The sequence below is a fragment of the Eleutherodactylus coqui genome, chromosome 1 (assembly GCF_035609145.1).
Source record: "Eleutherodactylus coqui strain aEleCoq1 chromosome 1, aEleCoq1.hap1, whole genome shotgun sequence".
Lineage (NCBI taxonomy): Eukaryota > Metazoa > Chordata > Amphibia > Anura > Eleutherodactylidae > Eleutherodactylus > Eleutherodactylus coqui.
Genome location: NC_089837.1, coordinates 121076771 through 121082770, shown reverse-complemented (window position 1 = coordinate 121082770; position 6000 = coordinate 121076771). Strand labels below are relative to the sequence as shown.

At 38.5% G+C, this 6000-nt stretch overlaps 1 long non-coding RNA gene across 2 annotated transcripts in view; it reads left to right on the top strand.

Annotated features, from left to right (window-relative positions):
* Positions 1-264: 264 nt before the first annotated feature.
* LOC136610418 (uncharacterized) overlaps positions 265-6000 on the top strand; it is a 76142-nt gene continuing 70406 nt past the window's right edge. For both annotated transcript variants that reach the window (XR_010790079.1, XR_010790078.1), the window contains exons 1-2: positions 265-439; positions 656-698. This is a non-coding gene — a long non-coding RNA (uncharacterized lncRNA). The remainder of the gene's footprint in view (positions 440-655; positions 699-6000) is intronic.

The following is a 6000-nucleotide window of genomic DNA, read 5'->3' as shown; positions in this document are numbered from 1 at the left end:
TGCAAATCCTTGGTTAAACATTATAGAGTACAGCATGTTTATAAATAGCAGACATCGCTTCCTTCATAATGACTGCTGCTTTCTAGATGAGGTGTATGAGCGAGCAGGGAATAGGCCAGCGTGGGTAATGGAAATCTGTGCATGTTTCAGGCATGTGACTTCATTGTGTAAGACCTTTACTATCCCTTTTTTGGCCCCTTGCAGTGTGGCGCAAACTAAAACAAGAAACATAGCAGGAAGCTCTGAGGAAAGAGGGATAGTTGTTATTGCAAGTGTTTAACGGCCACATCTTTAAGTACAGGACACAAAGTAAAGGGAAGTTGTTACAGACAAATATGCAACACTTCCTCTGCTCATGAAGGCTTAGAACAACATACAACCCTCATAAAAACTGTGATTTATCACAGGAAGAAATACAAGAAGACTGGAAATGCTAAAGGTAAATCTACAGCATGTCAGCTGCTCCCCGCCGACATAATTACTTGTGTCAAATAATATCAGTGTTTATTGGCACAGACTAAAACATCAGCTTAGCAATTCTGTATTCTATCTTTACTAGCACTGCTATATCTATATTACATCTATATTACACGCCCGGACGGCGGTATTTGATGGATCATTTAACTATTTTGACATAAGTTATTATTTTTTATAGTTGCCACCAACAGGATTTCGAGGGACCCTTTGTTGCTGAGCAGGTGCGTCTCATCATGTGTCACATTGTCGGAAACCATTCATTATGGTTCAGCGCAGAGGAAGATTTAGCTCTGATATCTTTATTTACCCTTTGTTATCTCTTTGTGGAACAAACACTAAATATAGAAAATCCACAAAGAAGATTACAGCAATTTCCCCCTTACCTTCCTGCTTCACTCGACTCATGTTACAAGATTGGTATATACATGTGTGTGTGTGTATATATATATATATATATATATATATATATATATATATATATATATATATATATATATGTGTGTGTGTGTGTTATTAGATCAGCCATGTCCCCCTTCTCCTCACTGTCCATTGTCTGACTGTATGGTTACCACCTGCAATGGGCAGCTTCTTAGCTTCTTCCTCTGCCATGTCTGCAGTAGAACAAGATGTTGCTAAGCTAAGTTCTATCTGGAATATTGTTAAACCCCGCGAACTTAGCCTAATTTAAGTTTCCTTTTAGAAAAACTCATAAGGAAGTCAATCAGATATTCCAGCACATATAAGCTCCGTATACACCAATTTTACTAAATAGTCTTGTGCAGATCAATATAATCACTTTCTTTGCAAACACAGGCACTTTTGCAAGAGTATGCCGAAGATGTTTGCTGATGAAAAATCATAGTATTATAGTATGTCAGGTCTAAAAAAGACACATGTGCATCCAGTTCAGCCTATTAACTCCCAATGTTAATCTAGAGAAAGGCAAAAAAAAACCCAATGAGGTAGAAGCCAATTTTACCGATTTATGGGGAAAAAATTGCTTCCTGACGCCAATCTAGCACTAGTCTAATGAATTTTTTGGTCTATTCCATCCCATCTATCTATCTATCTATCTATCTATCCCATATCTATCTATCTATCTCATATCTATCTATCTAATATCTATCTATCTCATATCTATCCATCTATCTATCTATCTATCTATCTATCTATCTATCTATCTATCTATCTATCTATCTATCTCATATCTATCTATCTATCCCATATCTATCTATCTATCTATCTATCTATCTATCTATCTATCTATCTATCTATCTATCTATCTATCTATCTGTCTCATATCTATCTACTATGTATCTATGTCATATCTATTTATCTATCTATCTCATAACTATCTATCTATCCCATATCTATCTATCTATCTATCTATCTATCTATCTATCTATCTATCTATCTATCTATCTATCTCATATCTATCTAATATGTATCTATCTATGTCATATCTATTTATCTATCTATCTCATATCTATCTATCTATCTCCTATCTATCTATCTAGCTATATCATATCTATCTATCCCATATCTATCTATCTATCTCCTATCTATCTATCTATCTATCTATCTATCTATCTATCTATCTATCTATCTATCTATCTCTCATATCTATCTATCTATCTATCTATCTATCTCATATCTATCTATCTATCTATCTATCTATCTATCTATCTATCTATCTATCTATCTATCTATCTATCTATCTATCTATCTATCTATCTATCTCCTATCTATCTATCTATCTATCTATCTCATATCTATCTATCTATCTATCTATCTATCTCATATCTATCTATCTATCTATCTATCTATCTCATATCTATCTATCTCATCTATGTATCTATGTAGATGGGAACACAAACTTCATGTCAGTTTCAGGTGTTCAGCGGCTTGGAAAACAAAGTATTTGGTTGGCAGCAAAAGTATCTGGCATCTAGCAGTTGGGAAGCAGCTCATAATACTAGAAAATGAATGTGTCATGGTAAAAATATGATTAAAATAAAAGGTCTACTGTTATTAGTAGTAGTATTTTTATGTAGAAAAAACTCAAACTAGATGGAAATGTATTCATGCAATTTTTCACCAGTGCACTCTTTAGAATTAAATTAATTTCTACTCATATCTTTAATTTTTGGAATGCAGTATGACATAGTGTGTGCTTTTATTAATACAGGGGCTTCAAAAGGAATAATAAATCTAAAACCTGATGCATAGAGCAGTTGGGCTTCTAAACCCTTACCAAATCATGGTTGTATAGCCCCCAGGGGAAAGGCAAATTCATATACTACAGTTGCATTTCCTTCTTGTATGTCGGATGCTCTGCTCAACTAGAACGAACAAAGTTGGGGGCATTGGGGTATCTTTCCTTCCAATCTCCAATTATTGTGGAGTGTGTATGTTTATGTTATAATCTGTTTCAGCTAATACATTTATATAGAGATAATGATAGCCACAAAATGTACTTGGAGTCAATGGAAGCCGTCTGACCCGCTGACCTTCCGCAATTGACATTGTGGAAAGGTTGCGGATTCCACATCATTTCTAGGCGATGACGCGGGTAAAGTGGGGTTTAAAAAAAAATCAAAAAAAAATCTGTGCTGCGCATGTTCAGACCATCCGCAGTACTGAAGAAAAGATACACTGACAGGTACGCACGGACGCTGGCCGGGCACAGGGTCGGATTCTGCTGCAGGCTCACGCATGCGGAATCCGACCTGGTCATGTGCAGCCGGCCTAACCCAGTCACAAACTGGTAGTAACAATATACCTCAAAGTGTACTTAGATCTTATATAAAATGTAGCAAATGAAATCTGTTTGTGAATTGATAGTGATGCAATGAGTATGCCTCATTCTTTACATGGGCTACATAGTTGACTTGAAGGATAATATCTGGCTGTCATAGCTTATCTACAGCAAAATCATGTTTTCTGGGGTCTTGAGAGCCAGATCCGTAATAGGGACCTTTCATACGAGCAGAATTGTTCCGCACGACATAGCAGAATTTGCATTGAAATTTTGCACCGAATTCCACCTGTGGATTTTGATGTGGAATTGAAAATGGCTTAATTTTGCTGGCAATTTCACATCAAATACTGACCTTTTCCATGCGCATTTCAGTGCAGATTTCCATGACAGCAGATTCCGCAGCGTCCTGTGTGATAATTTGCGTCAGGTCCCATAAAGGGATTGTCTGCGAGATGACAAACCCTTTAAATTACACTTCATTAATTCACACTAATTAGCAAATGTCTTTAACCATGAGAGTAAACAGACAGAATTAGGCTGGATTCACACGAACATATATCGGCTCGGTTTTCACGCCGAGCCGATATACGTTGTCCTCATCTGCAGGGGGGGGAGATGGAAGAGCCAGGATCAGGAACTGAGCTCCCGCCCCCTGTCTGCCTCCTCTCCGCCCCTCTGCACTATTTGCAATGAAAGAAGGCGGGGGGGGGCTTAGTTCCGAGAATTAGCCCCGCCCCGTCCCACCTCTCCCCATTGCAAATAGTGCAGAGGGGCGGAGAGGAGGCAGAGAGGGGGCGGGAGCTCAGTTCCTGCTCCTGGCTCTTCCATCCTCCCCCCCCCCCGCTGCAGATGAGGACGACGTATATCGGATCAGCGTGAAAACCAAGCCGATATACGTTCGTGTGAATGCAGCCTTAAACTGTAGACTGCTGTTCATGGCAGCATTTACAGGTTGCAGAATGTATTCAATGTGTATGTAATCTATAGGTGGGGGAGCAACAGTGCATGCACTTTTATTTTCTGAATGGGAAATAATAGCTTTTTAATATTTTAGAAATTATAGTGTGTTTAAAGAAGAGATGTCACAATGATAAAACTTTGAAATGAAGTTGTCCACCTATCCTAATGACCTCATCCCACCAATTGGCCTCAAAAAGTTTTGAGTGGGAGGGCAATCACTTACAATAGCAATCCAATGCATCCCATTGACTGAGTAATTAGCACTACAATTCCTTTATAAATATAATTAGACTGAGGGAAGTCCTTATTTGCATGTCATGCCTAGAGGCCCATTTAGGTGGGACAAGTGTCGGGCAAACCATGCCTGACACTCATTCCCTCACATACTAGCTACCATGCACCTGCACGGGTGCTAGTATCTCTGGCTCACAGTGGGGAGGCTGCAGGAGATTTCTCTCCTTGCTCTCCCCCGCCCCTCTCCATTAAGTTAACATAGTGGCCGTTCAGCACTGAACAGCTGATATTTACACTGAGTGATCAGCGATCTGCTCATCGTCCATCGTTTATACTATGTAAACGATAGACGATGAGCCGATCGCTCAGTGTAAATAGCACCCGTTCAGTATTGGACGGCCGCTATGTTATGTCAATGGAGAGGGGCGGAGGAGAGCTAAGAAAGAAATCTGCTTCTGCCCGCCCGCTGTGAGCCAGAGATGCTAGCTCCTGTGCAGGTGCACAGGAGCAAGTATGTGCGGGGACGAGTGTCGGGCATCTAAATGGGCCTTTAAACAGAATGAATAATCTATATTTGATTTTTACTAGTGAATAGCAGATAATAACGCATTTTCTATTTTTTAATCTGCTTTTATTTTCTGGTAGCAGATTTTTTGATTCTGTACATGACTATAGGGGAGGCCATCTTTGCTAAGCTGCAGTTAACAGTATTTTGAGATATGCTTTGTAGCAGAACTTATGTTTACACAAGGGGCAGGAGAAGAGCCTTTGACCTCTATGGGAGAATATTCTAGACATGTTCTGTGACCTGTGCAGAGGTCATTGTGTAGGGAGGGGGAGTAAATAAGCTGTGACCATCTACTGTGAATTGAGGATCCTGTGTTATCTATATATAGTAAAATGTGACTGTTCCCAGCAAGAGAAACCATGTAATCTTGTAGATATGATAGTTTTTATTCATATCTACAAGATTACTTCGATTCTCTTGCTGGGAACAATCACAATTTGCTCTACTGGCTAACACCGTACCAAACCTTTGTTTTCATTCTATCTATACATAGGTGTTACCTGGCATTCTACATGCCTGTGATGATAATAAAATGACTGCTGAAAAGTTTTCTCTATAGAACAGGAAGTGTCAAACTCTTAGTGGTCAATGTGAGAATTGCAGGACTTTGGGATTTAAAAAAAATGTAATTGTGACATCAAACTTTTTTTTTTTTAAATCACCCCAAAGTCCTAAATAATATGTTAAATATAAAAACCTGATTTATACAACAGGTCACTTTGTGCTAAAACCTTTTCTTTGGGCCACGTGATTGAGGGCATGAGTTCTATTGAGTTGTTAAACATTTGCTCTTCAGATAAATGCCATAAAGTGGTGCGTCACTGTAAACTACATCCTGTAACGTTGACTTCTCCAGATAATTTGCTCCAGCACTAAGAGATATGGTATTGTTTCTTAACCCTTTAGTGACAAGCCTATTTTGTGTCCAAATGACTAATTTTTTTTTTCATCGTCAAAACTTTTTTTTCTTTCATTAAATAGCTGTATGAAGGTTTGTTTT